We start from the raw sequence: 18,295 nt of genomic DNA on the forward strand, positions 1-18,295 counted from the left end.
CAAACTTTATACTTGTTTCTAATACAAACAAATTGCACAAAGCCATAAAGTTTACTTTTTATTTCAGCAAAAAGAGACTTACCTCTCAAACGTAACACAAAACCATTTTAAGCTGATATTGAGAAAAGAGCTAGGAAAGCTTTTTTTTTTTTCATTCAAGCTGAAGGCTTAACACCTTTGAATCCCTCTGGAAATCCTTGTGGATTTTAAATTAGTGTTTTACTTTGAGACAAAGAGCCTAGATTTGTTGGGAAACAGGTAGGACTCGGTCCACTGTGCCCAATGTAAGCAGGAGAGAGGCTTTTCCTAAAAGCAGGAAGTCTGATTTCCACATGCTGCAGGCTTCCACCTTTTGCCAGCAGGTGGCAAGGAGACAAACGGGGAAAGGCAGGATTGCTGAGCCCGTGCGACTCACACGAGGAGCCAGCTGGCGCCTTCTGATGTAACGAAAGGAGAGGCAGCTCCATAAATGCGGAGACCCCAGAATAATGACATTTTCTAGACTTACTAAATGCTGAGAAGCTGAAAGTAATTACAGTTGCACACAGCTCTACAAACCAATTTATAAAATAACTGACAAAGCAAGGGTTTCATACTGCAGTCTGCATTGCAATTGAAGTAGCATGCTACTCATCTTCCCACACACCCAGTTAAGTGCTCGGTGCTACTCAGCTCCAGAAAAGACACAACGAAGGAGCAAAATGAGAAGAAGACAACCCTAATTTTTGGGATCTTAATGAAGTCTAACATATGCAAAAATAACCCAAAATATGTCCCAATATTCATTTGCAAAAATATAAATGAGGAGGCATTGAAGTCAATTCAATTACAGAAGTGGAACAAGGACATGCAAATAAAAACACAGGTGACAAAACAGAAGCCAAAATTTGAGATAAAGGAAAAAATTACCAATGAGTCCTTGCTGAACTTATCTAAATGTTTACTCCTAGAATGTCAAATTTGATATGAAACCCATGTCCATGGGCTCCTATTTTAAGTAAAACATAAGAATTAATTGCCATTGTAAAGGAGAGTATCTTTTCTAAAAGAAAGGTAAACAAAACTCCTCTTGCTACTGAAAACTTTAAGATATTTTTTAATAATAATTTTTGGGGAATTATTTCAATAAAAAATTCTATAATACAAAGTTTCTGGTCTAGAGGGCTATCTCCCCACCTGTTCCTCCATTTTCCAGAACCACAGTGTATTGTACCAAAAGACTAACTCCAAGACCCCTGCTACCAGCAATGTTCTATAAGATACAGTTAATCGAGGTCACAAAACCAAAAAAAGCCGTTACAAAAAGTAAATTCTATTTGGTTTCAGATGCTTTTGTCAGATCTTACCTGCAAGCAGAATGGAAGAACAAATGGTGAATTAATGCACCTCCCTCCAAAGAGATGTTGAAGGGCTACTAGCAGTATCTTATTCTAAAGAATAAGAATATTCTGAGCAAGTCAGGCAGCATGTGAGAAACAACACTTTGAGTAGTGACCCTGTAAAGCAGGAATCAGTCAAGTTGCACTGCTGTAACATTGGAATCAGCTCTACAATGACATTATCCATAACAATGTGTAATGCTTGGATGAGACTTAAATATCTACAAAAGAAAAGAAAGATTGAGCAGAGAAAGTCTGAAGGACCTTTAAACTGAATAACAATAAAAGGAATGACTATACACAATGCCTCTTACTACAATTCATCAATAAAATAAGATGTTTAAGCTAGGCATATATTCTTCTTCCACTTCTTCTTCTTTAGAAAAACTTACAATTCTTGCAGTTCAGGCTAGATGCACTATCCTCACAGGGTATAGTATTCAAAGTAACCAGCATATAGAATGCAAACATTACTGGCGTTCCTCTTGTTCCTTAAACCTTTGATTTCTTCCATAATGCTCAAACATTGTTTACAGTGCAATGTGGTAAACAATTTGCTGCAACAATGCCAGCAAATACAGCCATGTTTAATTCAGACATTGTCATTACCTTTCCTTTAATCTCTGCAAAACTGTTCCAACTGCGGGTCTAATCAACATGGAATATTCTAATGATTTCATAAAGCACTAGCTGTGGCCAGTGCTTTTCATTTCTTTGTGCCTTACTCCACAAACAACCTTCAAAATTAGTAATCAGAGTAAAAGCTAGAATTGCAAAGCTGGGTGCATCTCATCCTGTGCTGATAAGACACAAATGAGAAACAAACCTTTCCTGAAGGAGAAGTCTGCTATGTTATATGGAATACACAGTGATCCTTTCTACCACAAGGTTTTCTGCTTTAAGCCATGTTAGCCCTGAAAGTACTACTACAAATACAGTTCAGTATCAAAACAGAGTAAAATTTCAAGCAAAATCAAATACCATAGGAAAACGAGTGTTTGCTTTAGGCCACATATGGTACAAAATAAGTCTGCAGCAGTTTGCCATGTTCTCAGACAACCAAGAACCACAGTTCAGGAATTGCTTGCATGACCAGATCTCATTGGGAAGGTCATAATGAGATGGAGATTTTGCATTCTCTCCTGCTTGGACATACATGTCAGAATGTACCCATCTGTTTGAATAAAATTGAAGCATTAGTCTAATTTGGTTTTCCAAGCATTCACTAAATAGTGCAAAATGCTTTCTGCAAGACACATGCAAATTTAGGCCTGTAGTTATGGCTTCTGCAGAATATAGTGCATGCATTTTGGTACTTCTTCCTTTTTAAAAATTATTTATCCCCCTGGTCTCAAATTTAAAGCTGTATATAAATTTACATTTTTTTTAAGTCATTGTACATTGTTATACACTTTACTGAAATTTTCTTTACTTCAAAGTCTATGAAGACAGTGAAACAGTGATGACTTTCAGTGAGACACAGAATGGTGATTTGCATGGCTCTGCTCGTGCTGCAGTGGTCTACAAAAGCATGAGTAGTGTTAGCTCCAGCTGAAGTCAGGAAGAACTGAGGACATTCCTCACCTTTCATATCTCAGCTTGGTATTATCAGATAGCTCTGCAGTGGCAGATGTGAAGATGCACAAGGCACGTATGTAACAGACTGCATAACAGCAAGATTTATACCATATGCCACAACAGTAATATTTTAATCTTAAGTCAATATTAAGCTGAAAGTTTCAGATGAAATAATTACAATCCACAGGTGTTCCATGGACAGAAAATGGTTTAGGACAGAAAACCAAATTGTTTGCATAGAAAATGCACTGCAGCACCAGAGCACACTTTAACGTAGAGACAAGTGAAAATCCATTTGAGTTTTTCACCCACGAATATTAGCTCAAATTTGTGTCAGACTGTCAGTCATGGCCCTTGTTTATGGATACTTAGCAGTATTTTCAATTGTCAGCAAGTGATTAACAGGGAATTTTATAAGTATGAAAAATTATTTATAGATAAAGTAAGATCCAAGCATTTATTGAGGAAATTTTAATCAAAAGAAATGGAAATCATTCAGTCTGAGAAAGGAAATACATTGGGTGACCTGACCTAAACACTCAATCAAAAATATCAGCTCAGAATCTGAGTTGTCAAATGCATGCAATTGCCTATGTGCAAAGTACATGCCACAAACAAATGCTCACAGCTATTTGAATAATGGTTCTGAATTCTAAGCTATAGAAAGTAAATTGCTCACAACATGGCAAGAGAGGGAACAGCTAAATTCCTTTCTCCAAATTGCAGCTTTGCCATCTGCGTATCTTGTTTTTTGTTTTTTTTACTCTTCTTTTAGCAAAATTTGGGAACCCCAAACTGCTCAGTACAAATTTAATCAAGTCCTTTTCAGTGAAAGATGTTATGAAACTTCTTAAGTTTGAGCCATGCCATGCTGCAACAGAGAATAGTTTCTCCCATTGTTATAACATCAGTGTGTTCTCAGTGAGAGGTCCCACAGCAGTTCAATCTCAACTGCTTCTGCCCCACACATTTCTCCATCCCAAGAAACTTACTCAATTCTACTGGAGAAAACTAACCAACAAAAGAGTGACTAATCTTGAGCAGAATGAGGCCCTAATCACACAAAGGCCAGGACCACTGGCAGGAAAGGGTAAAATAACAGAAATAGGAGCACAGTACTATAACCAGCTTTAACTTACATATTGCTAAGGAACCACATCCTGCAGTAGAAACTGCAAAAATAGAAGCAATTTTTGTTGACTTGAACTCTGACAATGCAGCTTTAGAGAAAACCACACAGGCTAGGGTACTGGGAAAAGTACTGGAGCAGTTAACAGCATTCACTTAGGGTGAGTGTAACCAGTTATTTGGCTTTTCTTTGTATATTTGATTATGCTAGGGAATAAGAGGGTAAAAGCCAGGCTCTGCTTCCCTTACTGAAGAGGCAGAAAAGCTTAAGTGCTCAGGAGATCACAACAACAAATTATTCTTCTGGTCAGGTTAGTTTTAGAAAGGATTAATAACCAATTGAGAGATCCATGCTCCAAGTATAAACGGAAAGATGACTGGAACTAACATGACCTGCAAACAAGACAACTTTTATGTATGAAATAAAGATTCAGAAAATGTAGTACTACCATAAGGGACCAGCACTTCAATGAATTGTATTATTAGAAATATAGAAGCTGTACATCACTAATTTAATAAACAAAAAGCTTCTCTGCTCTTCCCCCACTCACACTTTAATTTCACTTCCTCCGAGAAACCAAATATCCTGCATGTTACTTCTAGAATAAGAATGTCTGACACAAAATGCATCCAGCCCTTGAAGGCATCCAGCCCTTGAAGTCAGGGTGATATAACTCTTGAGATCAGCTGAGTGGTAACAGCTATGACAACACTCAAAGTCTCCTTGTAAGCTGTTCATATGAATTATGCTGCTTTTCAGTCACTTCATTCCAAGTTGTCAAAAAGCACATATCAGCCTTTGTTCATCTGTGTTAGCTTGTTAACTATTAAACACATGGAGATGAAAACCATGAAGTACATGAAGCTGCATAATATTGTTCAAGGCAGTGCTTTTCTGAAAAGCACGATTTCACTAAGAGGTTTATTTGTCCTGAGAAGATTATACTTGCCTCAATGAATTTTGAATTCTGAAGTAAAACTTAGATTCCATGACTTAGATCCATTTTACAACCCTATCTTTCCAATTTTTCAGATGCTTTTTCACTGATTAGTTTTGGAGCAAACATACCACGCTGTATGAGAAGTGCCTGAGTTACCAGACAATATAGAAATATTTGAAACTCCAGCTCCTCAATTAATGCTAGTTAAGTACTCAAGATGACTCCTGAACTTTAAAATTCTTGGTCTACAATTTTGTCACAAAACTTGCATTTTTTGTGGCTTGTTCCACAGCAGCTATCCAAGTTTACAGAGGAAAATATGAGTAATGGCTACATTTAAACAGAATAGACTTCAGGAAAAATACTCGTATCAGATCTGACAAAGCAAAAGCAAAGTGCAAGCCAAAATCAGGTTAGAAAACATGTCTCTTACTTTAGCCTTTATATGGCTCTTATTTTAAACAACCAGACAAGAGAAAAAAAAAATTGATGTAGTACCTGTGGCACAGAAACAATGATGAAGCAGGTAAGATCAACTATAGGGAAATGGTAAGGAACTGGAGTGTCCCACAAGAGGTACAGCATCACAGAGATCAGCACGAGTGGGATCAATGAATTCTGTGCCTGTGCCGTGCAGTGCACTAACTTTGCCAGATGCCAAGGTATATTGAGAGGTTTGTTGGATTCATTCTACTTGGTGTTTACTTATCTGCTGAATGTTTGCTAAAAAGCAGCTGCAAAGGGATGTGTTTAAATAAACATAACAAGTAAACAATGTGTTAAAATAAACATAACAAGTAAACAAAAATAGGTTAAACATTCACAACCAAAAGAAACTAAAGTAACCAATAGCAGTGATACTAAAAAACATTAGAGTCAGATATTCAAAAGGAAAGTCAGCAGAACTCCTGGCCATGCTGCAAATCGTACTTTTGTTCTATCAGAATCAGTATCTAGAAATTCAGTAAGTCTAAGTTTGCTGTACAGATGAAAACAGAGAAATCTTTAACAGTATTTCAATAGAAAATGTAATTTGGGTCATTGTATCCTTGCTAATACAACATCCAGTTCACCTAACTGTAATCCCTCTCTGGTTTAGAGGACTACTAAACACAGGATTATTTATAACAATTTTTTTTTTCAGCAGTACATTCAAGAACATCTCCTGCACTAACTAAATGACAGCAACACAGCATAGATTCTCTAAAGCAAAACTGTATTCTTACATGTAATTCTAGGCAAATAAGATCTTTTGAAAGAACTTCAGGTCATACGCCTACTTTCACAGATAATCATCCAGAATTCAAAGCCTGATTTTTAGACAGCAACTTGAATTTGCTGTGCAGCAGAGAATTCAACACTGCTACATAAACTATAACTAACAAAAGTTCGAAAGTATCTCCAAAAAGCATGGACTTAAGGCACAGACTGACAATCTTATATCCCAAAAAGTAAATCATCAATGGAGCTTATTTGAAGGAGGTGTAACATATGATCTCTTGCTTTAGACACCTCGAAGAAATAATAAATTTCTTACAAATCTCTTATTAAGAGCTCTTCCTGGCCACTGACCCAAATTGCAAGACATGAAACCAATTATGGTTAGTCAAGGCATTCTATTCATGGCAAGAACAACAAAAACTTTTTTAATATACATACATTTCCATTTAGTTAACTTGCAGTGATGTGCGTTTCCTTTTGAAGTATAAGTATCAATAAGAAATGCAAAAATTTTCTTTCAGATTTAGCTTACCACCCTTTTTATCTACTCCATTCCCCTTCCTCTCAGGAAAAAAAAAAAAGCAAACCAGAAAACTCTAAAGAGGTAGGTTACTTACAAGAAGAAAGCTCATTGTAGGAAAAACATTTACCCAGTAATTCCATTCTGTTGACTGCCTGTGTCACTGGTGAGAACACTATTCTGTAGACTGATCTGGAAAGAATGATTTAGAAAGAGGGACACAGTCAGGACTTTAAATGCTCTTGACTACTGACACACTTTGCTAATCTATCTTGAGAAGGTCAGTTAACTTCATTGTGTGAATTTCCAAAAGGATATATTAATTTTATCCATCTTTAAATAAGATTTTAATCTCACATCTTCAAAGCAGTTCCAAAAAGGACTATGCTTTCGTTTGTTACTAAAGCCAAAAGATTGTCAGATGGGGGCAGGTAAATTGTGATATTCTATGGCAATATGTGACACCATTCCCTAATTAAACCATTGGAATAAAACACAGTAATTAACATGAAATTATTCTAGATTCACACTGTTCATTTGTGCTTCCACGAACACAGCAATTTAGGACTATTTATGTTCATATACTTCACAATTCAATACAAGAAAGTTTTTCAATGCCAAGATTTAAAATCCATATGTTTAAGATACATGATTATACATATATGCATCTTATAAAGTGAGATGGAAATCGCTTTCCCTTTTGCAAAATTATCTAGTGCCTTTCATTAATGAGCACAAAGCTTACAGTCCTTCGGAGTGATTCCAGCTAGTGCCATCCAAGCAGCCTGCCTCCCATGGTCAGGGGCCAATTCTTTGAAGTACACCTCTGCTGACTGAGGACAGACACATGGGAGGTATTTTCAAGAACATGGGGTTAAAAATATTCAGTCTTCATGCAAAGTCAGTGTATTAATCCTTAAAGCTTTCCATGCCACACATTTGTTCAATTTTCACATCATGGGCAAAAAGTGATCATCCACAGGTCTTTCACACCACCTGTCCTGCTGCCTTGGGTAGCACTTGCTATCTCCTTTTTGTGAAGCCAATTCCTGAGTGTCCATAGCTGTATTGTACTCATGACACATGAGCTGGCTCCAACACCTAAAATCTTCAGAAAAACAGGTTTGTCAGAACAAAAATCCTCATCAGTTCTACATTTTCTTACATCTTTATTAAAAAAAAAAAAAAAAAAAGCTGTTTCTAGCTGTTCCAAACCTATCCTGTTGGAACCCATCTGACCTTAACAGTTTCTGGACTGATAACGCATCCACTTGCCCCATCAGTATTTAAATTCAGTTTATATTACTTTCTCAAACTTTCTTGTCTCCAGGTGACTTCTTAATCACAAATATCCAGTATACACACACTTAATTTTTTTCACGTTGCTACTTTTTTCTGTTCCTTTATTGCAGCATGCTAAAAATAAAGGTCTTCTCCATATACAAAGGTATTTATTGAAAACAGACAAGATGTATTTCATTAGTCCCATCTTATCCACCCACATCAGATTCATTGTCCATGTTATAAAGTAACACCTAAATAATAATTCACGTTCCAAAGACAGGCCTCTTGGCCTTCCTGTTGAGTGTTCCGCATGAAAAGAGCAAGAAAAATGAACTGATTTCAGAAAGACTAAACTTTCCACTACTCAAAAATGGAGCCTAAGATGTATCTACACAAATTCCTTTCAGAGGTGAATAATGATTGGTATATACTTTTTTTCAGGCAAGAACAATAAAATTGATGTATCACTGTGTTTTAGAATGATCAAAACAGAATCTGTGTTCAACATTCTATCTCCAAAACTTTGAAGTACAATCAACGAGCACTTCTCTCTCCAAGTTACCAATGCTTGTTGCTCAAGAATAAGATGTTAAAGCTCAGTCTGCTGGACTCAACTTCACACTGCAGAAAAAAAAGCAACTATTCCTATGGCTTCGGGACAACAGCACATTTAACAAAACTTTCCTAGCTGCACAAAAAATGAAAACATCTTGCTTGTAACATTCCTTTTAGCAAACACTTTTAACAAGAGTCTGCAAATCACAATCAAGCTTCTAACTGAAAGAATAAATGCTAACTCCCATTTATATGAAAAGTGGGATAAGTCAACCAGTTCTAAATCTTCTGCTGTTCACTGTCAACTGCATCATATTCTTAGTTAAATACATTAAAAATAATTTGAAATATTTTCAACTGTTTACAATATCAATCTAAACCAAAATACTAGTACATTAGAAGACCAGATATTAAAACGAGAGCCAAACATAGCGGATTTATATAGACCCAAAAGCATACACCAAAGTTTTAATTTGTTCAGTGGTACAATTTGCATCTACTTGGAATCCCAGGTAACAGCATTCCTGATTTATTTGCCACAGTTCTATTGATAAAGGCCTGTGGTTCTGCATGGCATGCAGTCCTTTTTAAGTTTAGCTGATATTTCTTTTGTTCTGAGCAGTGATTCGATCAGAGGTCCTTGTTGGATGTTCTCTAAGCACTCCCTGGCACTTAACTCCTAATAGGCCAAATTCTATTCTTTTTCTACAAATGAGATCTGGCCAAAATCCACAACAGAACCTTTTCGGTGACCTTTCTTATCTTTTTCAGCATAGAAAGAATTCATGTTTCTATTACTTTGCAAAGAATAAATGTCTTTATATGAGAGTTTACTTATGCTGACATTCAGCACCTCCCACACCCTACAAAATGGAAGAAAGAATTATTATGTGATTCTAGTGATCCATCAGAGACTAATGAATCACAATAATGGTTTTTAATAACTGACCTGCAATACAAAGCCTGAATGACCTATGTACATTTTTTAAGTTTTAAAGCTTATCACTAGAAATGTGCCTAAAAATGTCAGGAAGAGGGTCCTGTTGTGGCAGACAAACTCAATCCATGCTCCAAAGAGCTGACAATTCACTCATCATTTGTCTGCTCACGGAAAACACAAGAGGTTATATTGCAGATTGCCACAATTCTGATCTCTGCTCTAACGCTCAGCCTACTCATTCCTAATGAATCCCACAGATAAACCCAAAAACTGTTTAAAACAGCCTGCAAATAAATCAAATTGTTTTAGTTTGGTATTCAGTACTAAAGTCCTACTAATTTTCTTATGGATAAAGTAAACACAAAGCTTCAAGTTTCCCTGGCAATTCTGCCATTTAAAAACAAGCAAAAAAATAGGACAAACCCCCACCACTGCAAACCATACAGCTGGTGATCATCATAGTTACAGACTACAGTTAACTGATAGTGATGTAAACTCCTTATGCCAGTTTGCTTAAGCACAGAAGCACAAATGCACATAATTAAGATCTGATGTTTGCTTTTTCCTCCAAACACAAATGCAGTATTTGTGTTTGAGCACTGGCAGTAACAACTGTGAACTATGCTATTAATGTCTGATTTAAAAATGCTTGTGGCAGAATCCTGTCTGGAGGAACGAAAATAAAATGTATTCAGACAAAGCAACAGTGAAAAGTGCATTAAGAAAATTAAAACCAGTGATTACAGAAGAAGATCATGTATTCTCCTCTCAGAAAGTTATTTATGTATAACATTTCTTAAAATGGATCCAAACACTGACATTTTCAATAAAAACTAAATTTCTGAGAGGATTTATTTTTAAAGTATATGCAAATCCTTGTTTTATTAAAAGGGAGAAATATAGTTCAGTACCTTTCTTGTTTATTTTCCTCAAGCATTTTTCAGGTTAAATAAATTGGTACTAAGTGGTCCAGGAATCTAGCTGCATTTATGGTTTCATTTATTAACTCAGGTTTAAGAATTTGTATCTTAAAAAAATAAATCACAGAATTGAGGCTACTTAAGTTCAGTAAGGGACACAGTGAAAACTGCCTGCAACTTAAAGAACCATTTCACACTAAACTGAGGCAACCATTTACTGGACAGTCTCCCAAAATGATCTCTGGCTCTAAATCAGTATCTGAAGGTGCATCCTTCCACTGAGATCCAGGGATTTCAGCTATCTATTGCAAGTGGCTAAAGTAGGACTATATGAAATTGTTCTCTTGCCAGCTCCTACTGAAGCGTTCTGTAGTATTTGCTAATGCTGTATAAAACCAGTCCTACAGCTTAGTCTTTTTTGTGAGATATGCACACAGAAATATTCTGGTGACTACTCTGAATTTTTTAAGGACATAAAAGACTGAACACAGCCAAACTAGAGGCTTTGAGAAACCACAGTCCAGGCAGGCAGAAAACATCTACCCTGTTATCTTCTCACTGTGGAGGTGTTTTGGCAGCCACTTCTGCCAAAGCATGCTGCCGAAATTTGTCAATTCATATTGCTATCAGTCACATTGCTTCCCCTGGTAGATTTAACAAAAATTAAATTTCACAAGATGGCGTCAGATAAATCTTGATAATCAGTTAAGGAGAGGTTTTTTTGTTTGGTGTTATGGGATTTTTTTGTTTGTTTGATTTGTGATTTTAGTTGGTTCTTTTTCCTCAGAAAAACATGAAAGGGCAAACCTACGCCAGCTAGAAACACAGAATGTCACTGGGTATTCTGAAGATGGACTTTTATTCCAAATGCAGCTGTGTGAAATCTGGGTATGGACCTCCTAACAGAACAAAACATCATTCTGCACGTACATCACAAGGCCTTAAAACTACAAGTAAGAAGATTAGAAAAGTTTTGTATCACAGGTAGATTTAGCTTCAGGTCAACATGGCCTGCAATATGCTTGCTAGTCGCAGGTTTCACATGTGCTTGCTCAAGATGAATTAGAGAATCACAGAATGGCTGAAGTTGGAAGGGGCATGCTGAGACATCTAGAGTCAAGTCAACTTCTGATAGCAGGTTCAACTTGGGCAGATGGCTCAGGACATCTGAATATCTCTAAGTATGGAGACCTGGCCCAGTGTTTCATCACCCTTACAGAAAAGAAGTGCTTCCTTATATTTAGATATAGCTTCCTGTATATCAGACAAGTGGGAAATAAGCCTTGGCTTCTAATCACAGAAGTTTCTTTTGCGACAAGAGTAAAAAACTCTCTAGGAACATAAAAAAACTTAGATACCTTCTTAACATATCAAAAGGAGCTGCTTTAATTAAAACAGATTGTTATAGGCATCATCAGGAGATGTACTTAGCATTGCTACTCGACTACTTTTGTGCCTTAGAGGAAAACAAAAATTTGAGATTTCAAGTATGCAATAAATAGCAAAAACTTCAGCTCTCCATATCACACAAACATATACATAATGTTCTGCTTGCATTTAAAGACAAATCTTTCAATAAAGCTGAACAGAAGCAGATGCTTTAATACTTTGATTAGTAATAATTTAAGTCAGATATACCTTTACTTCCAGCATTATATATATATTACATGTGCTGAAATCTTCCAAGTCTATCTGCAAATAAAAGGGATATTCTTTATCCACATGATGCACTGACTGTGACAGGATTATTTGCATTAAGAGGAATGAAGAATTGCCTGATAATGTAAAGTAACAAACATTGTCTGTTACATGCTTTCCATTGTTATTACATATGGGAGAATATAACTGGAAGCTGAAGAATCTGTATCCACTGGTATCATATGGCTAAGTCTGTCCCTTATTTCATATAAACATAGTCTACTTGAATTTTTTTTTTTAGGTCAGCATCCCATAAACAAATGAGCTAGCACAGAGTCCTGAGCTTTTCCAGTGCTCTTCCTAAGAAAATACTGTTCTCTGACAAACACTTAAATTCAAGCTGAGGACCTACTTGCCTGCTGTTTGTGTAATGTACCATGCAAGAGGCATCTCAAACCACTTTTTGGAAGGAAAAACTAGACGAGTGGATGTGGTATAAATTCCAGAAACCCATGGTGCAAAAATACTGTCTGAGGCCAAATTCTGACCTTATTTTTGTGCATGAAGCAATCCAAGTTAAAAAAAGGAATGGCAGAAGTTAGTCTCATGCTGAATACATTGCAGTATAACCCTCAACAAAGCCAGAATATTCTAAGGAAGAGAGAAGGGAAATTGGGATACAAGCACACACGCGCCAAAATTTCAAAATTTCACTGCCAAACCTCAGATTGCAGAAATTATTAGGCAGCTGAGCTTTGCCCAATGCCTTAAGCAAAAAAATCCCCTTCTATTACCCTCCTTCAACCACTGTTCATTCTTTTAAATCCCAAATAGATTTCCTAATTTATATTGACTTATACCAGGCAACACAGAACTTCCTGAAGTCCCAAGTTTCTTGTAAACTTAGACAAACTGGGAAGCACAGAAAATTGTCATTAAGTATGTGTTCCATGAACAGCAGAACTACCAAAGTTTTTTTAGGGACTCATGCCCCTTGCTCTTAATTTTTCTCTTAAAGTAATTCCAGCCCTTTCTACCCACCGTGTCTTCTGAGCACTGGAGCAGGACAGAGACAGCACATGCTGGCTCCAGTGTGTGAAGTCACCACACCAAATTTTCAGCCTATTATGTTCAAACATGCTGTATAAAAGCTGAATTCCCCCCAGCTTTCCCTCAGTAGAGGCATTCATTTGAATCATCCTAATCCATTAATTCAGCAGTTTTCCCAATACTTCCAGGTTATTTGCTCTGCAACTCCTACTCTTCGCTTACAGCAGCCAACAGAGTCATTGAAAATGACTGATAGAAAGGTATTAGAAAGGTAGACAGATGCATGATTAAACAAAATCAATTTCCACAGGGAAACAGAACAAGAGAAAAAGGTGTTTTAAACAGTAGTGGTTCCAAATACTTTATACATTCTGATTTTTTCAGCATGAAAAAAAAACCAAAATGAGATCATACACCCTGTTATTTTAGCAGCTTCTCTACACAGCTGACATAAAAGAAACATGGATTTACTTTTCATGCCGGAAAGCTTTTATTCTCACTTTCATAGAACTCACTAAATTGCCCAGAGAGTGATTTATTCTCTGCTATGATCTCCTGAATACCTATACCCACACAAAAGATGGATGATGGCAGGCAGAGCTGTCAGGAATTTCAGCAGAAGTAAATTGTTTAGTACTTAAAATGCAGCATAATAGCTGTAATTTCATTTGAACTGTTGCCATTAATAAAACTACAAGCCAAGACCTAGGCATTCATCACTGTGCAGCATTAGGAACTTCTCTGTGCACACTTCACCACAGAGGCAGGTAGCTCAGTCCTTGAAGTGTTATCATACCTGAAAGAATGATGAGCCAGGCCTGGCACTTTCTCTCAATAGTGAAGGACACAGCTGCATAGCAACTGCTAAGGAGTTTCCTATCAGTATTTAACAGGTGTTTTCACAGCTATTCAAATCCTCTGCCAAAATGCAAACTAGCAATTTCAATGCATATGTTTTGAAAAACGTTTAAAAGGAAAGTAAAATATGAAATATACTACACAGATATGCAAATATGTATATATGTACACTGCACATCAGTTGGGCAGGAAGCACGTTCCTCTGAAATACTACAGCTGCTACATATAAAGAGATAGAAATTCAAATACATTGAATACTTAGCCAAAGATATCACATCAGCAGACAGTTGTTCTTCGTCTAGACTTTTGGTGAAGCACCTATTAAAATGTTTTAGTGTAAGGGCTATGATTAAATCAAACTAAAAATTATTTTCTTGGTCTAAGAAAATGCATACAACCTCAATTCTAGTCTATGCTGTTTATATATGCCCTGAATGGAAGCCCAGGATTAGCATACATGCTGTAAAGGTAATGAAACACAGCCAATTTCAGAAAAATTGCTTTGCGTGTAATAAAGACGTTTTTTGCTGTGGTACCCTTTCTACTTAGAAACTGCAGATACAGCTGCCTCTGACAGGTTAAACTAATTAACCACTCTGTAGGCAGCCCCAAAGGTCTGTATGGGAACTCAGAGACTGAGAAGGTGAGTAAGCCATTAGTTCTCCCCAGAGGAATTGGCTTTTACAGGCTCTCATCACTGCTAATCAACCATGATACACATTCCTTCTGCCAAACTCCCTGATCTGCAAAGTCTGAAAAAGTACTATGCACTTTACTTCCCTGTCCAACCTACAGAAGGAGGGAAAAATGAGCAGTGAACTGCACACGCAGGACAGGCTGCTTTACCAGCAACTCAGAGGTCAACTCATGACTGTTCTGGTATATGAAAATTGTGAGGGCTGCTGTGGGGAAAGAAGAACACGTGGTAAGAGAAGCAGCATGTAAAAAGGAAAGGTCTTTCCTTTTGCAATTATAGAGGGCATAACAAGAAAAGAATGAGTAAATAGGAGAATGGAGACATGAGGCATCACAGAGAAAAGGACAAACATGAAGGCTAACAAAGGCCCCTCAAAAATACAGTATTTCATGCCCTCATTGGGTGATATGTGTAAGGATTGATACACTCAATTATTGAATCCACTTACATATTGCAACAGCCACACAACAAAGACTGGAAGCAAACTCAGAGCAATCAGTCTCCATTAAAATTTATAATATGCCACAGAAGATTTCCTGGATCTTCTTGAGAGTAGGAATAAATTGGTGCTTTCTATTTTAAGTGGGAAAAACAGGTCATGTACACCATTATTTCCTATAACCAAAAGAAAGTCCATTTCACAATTTCAATCACTGTGTGTCTGAATTCTGACTATGACAAGGACTAATTTCCGTGCTCTCCCATAAGATTCATGTAGCATTTTGGATGAAGATGAAAGCCTCTCCACAACCTTATGTATTAGCTTTAGTTACCTGGTAACAGCTGCATCATGAGCACACTACAGTTAAATAAGAATTTCTGGGCAGAAGTACCAGCATCCCCTTTGGTTACCATAACTGTCCCCACAATGTTAATAATGGCAGTAAACCCTTGTGGGCAAGCTAATCTCTCATCTGGAGAAACCACTGGAGAGAATACAGGCCACAAGAGAGGAAGAGCACAGATGTTTTTTCATGGTACCAATAGTAATTATTCATGTTTCTCAACAACAATTACTAAAATGAAAACTTTCTTTTGCCTGACCACTTTTCATCAACGGATCCCTACTTCTTCATCAGGTAGCATTAATCATAGTAGAGCTCTGCCTCTGCAAGCAAATCTTAGCAATCAAGATCCAAATATCCAGATTTTCAGAGCACAGCCATTTTGCTCTATTTCTGTAGGCATTTTTTTTGAGGTTATCTGCTTCATATGAGAAAAGCAGAGCACTAGTTTCTTCTTATGTGTATGCATTTAATAGACTATCTAGTATTTCTTCTGCACAGTACCTCATAGAGAACAGAAGTGATAAGGTTCCATTAGCCCACCTAATTAAGTTTTAGGTGTCAGCATGGACCCGAATTGCTCAAAATTGGACTAAGAAAATCTGTCTGCATGAACTGTAATAAACAGTTGTATGAAGGAGCTAGAGACTTTTTTTCCTGAATAATTTTGCTTCATTAGCAGAGGCATTGTGAAAGATTCCACTCAGATCATAGCCTTAGGGCATGCTCACAGAGAAAAATCTAGAAAATATTCTACAACAATATCTCAAAAATTCAAACCAGGAGAAAGTGGATGAGCTTGGGAAAATTCCAAAGTGAACACCTGAATATTTCTAGCTGGCTCCTGGCATGATGAGTCGCATTCCCAAAAAATCCAGGTGTGTCACAAGGTTTTTAGGAACCTTGACCCTAACCTTTTTCCTGTGTGAATCTTCCTTTGATACAGAGTCCTACCAACTCCAGTGCAGCTCTGCCTTCCTGAAGGCAATGCTGCAGTACAGTCTGTGCAGAAGCAAGGATGAAGCAGGGTCCCACACTTGTATTTACTTGATGCCTTTATTACCTACCTGTGCTACTGCTCCTCCAGATAGTCAAGCTGAGTATCTTTCCAAGTATGTGACAATTTTGAGCCTTCACAGGTTTGATTTCTAATACATATGGGTAGCATGCTAAAAAACCCAATTTTTTTTTTTTCATAAAATCAAAGGTACTCCTAACTTCAGGAGTAAATCCAGGTATCTATTTTTACCCTTATTTTCCCATCAAATGTAGCCTGAAATTTCATCAGAAAGTTTTCTAAGTGCTTATATCATACATATTCTGTGGCTCCTCAAAGTGGGTATTTGCAGTCTGCTACCCTGGTAGCTGTGCAAACAGGTTAACCATTGTGATTTCCTAGGTGATGTATCTACAGGAAAGCAATAAATATGAATTGTAAGCAATAAATACATAACATGCAATGTGCACTTGTGGCAAAGGCAGCATCCTCAGCTGTGCTAGAAACCACTTCAGCTGCAGGTCAGGGGAGGTGGTGCTCCACTGATGTGAAGATGTGGCATCACCAGGGCTGCAGTGCTGTGCCCTTTGCTCCATTTTTCTCTAGAGGGGACATGGACATGCTGGAGCAAGTCCAATGAAGAGCTGGAAACATGGTTAAGAGACTGGAACATCTTTGGTGCAAGGAGAGGTTGAAAGCTGGGATGGTTTAGCCTAAGGAAGAGAAAGCCCAGGGGTGTTGTCAGTGTGTATAAGCACCCGATGAGGTAAAGCCAGCTGTTCCAGATTCTTCTCAGTGGCATCCGTGAGAGGGCACAAAGCAGCAGACACAAGTTGAAATACAAGGAAGTTTAACTATCAATAAAAGCACCTTTCTTCCCATGGAAGTGATTAAGCACTGGAATAGAATATTCCAAAGCCCAGGTACACGTGTTCTCGAGCAATCTGCTCTAGCTGAATGTGTTTTGAACAGATGGGTTGACCCAGCCAATCTCCAGAGGCATCTTCCAGCCTCAGCCACTTGATAGTTCTAGATTGCTCAATTTTTAGCTCCTGGCAGCACAGGAAGATACTCCAAGATTTCCAACTCCAAAGCCAGGCTTTGGAACTGGCTACTAACTCTACAGTAAAGGTATTAGAAACACTGCCTATATGAATCATCTGCTAAACGAAAGAAAGCACTGTAGAAAGGCACTGGTAATATCAGCCTCCCAAGACATAAAAGCGATTATCGCCAGGCGGCTGTTCTGATACGGACTTTTCAAATGGCGCCGCACAGCGCCATCTTCTGGTGACCAAAAGCTGGAAATTTTTCCTAGTCTGAGGAAAAAGCTGTAATCTTATCAAAGATAATTTTCATACAAAAAAATTAGTAACGTTAAGCTTAAAAATAAGCTATTTTAATCAAACATCTATAAAACAGAAATCACAAAAAAATTTAATTTATCTCTGCTATTCCAATAAACATATAAAGTAAAAAAAAAAATCTTTAAAATGTCTTACTCCCTTAATCAAGGGGGCCACACATCAACCCTGTTCTGATTTCTGCAGCTGAAGAAAAATATGAATTGCTTACAGATCAAACAGCGAAATCTCAAGTATGTATTACAACATAACTGTCTTCTGTGCTTCTAAGGGGACCCTCAATGGCTCCACTCTCTGGAAGTCTTTGGATGAGCTTTAGAACATAAGAATTATTGCACTTGCTCTGGCATGAGCCCAAAGACACACTCAGGAAAAATACCAGTGTGCCAAATAGACCATGACCACGTCATAGCTCAAACCGAACTTCCATGGGTAGTCCA

The sequence above is a fragment of the Coloeus monedula genome (genome assembly GCF_965178545.1).
Source record: "Coloeus monedula genome assembly, chromosome: 7".
In the NCBI taxonomy this organism is placed as follows: domain Eukaryota; kingdom Metazoa; phylum Chordata; class Aves; order Passeriformes; family Corvidae; genus Coloeus; species Coloeus monedula.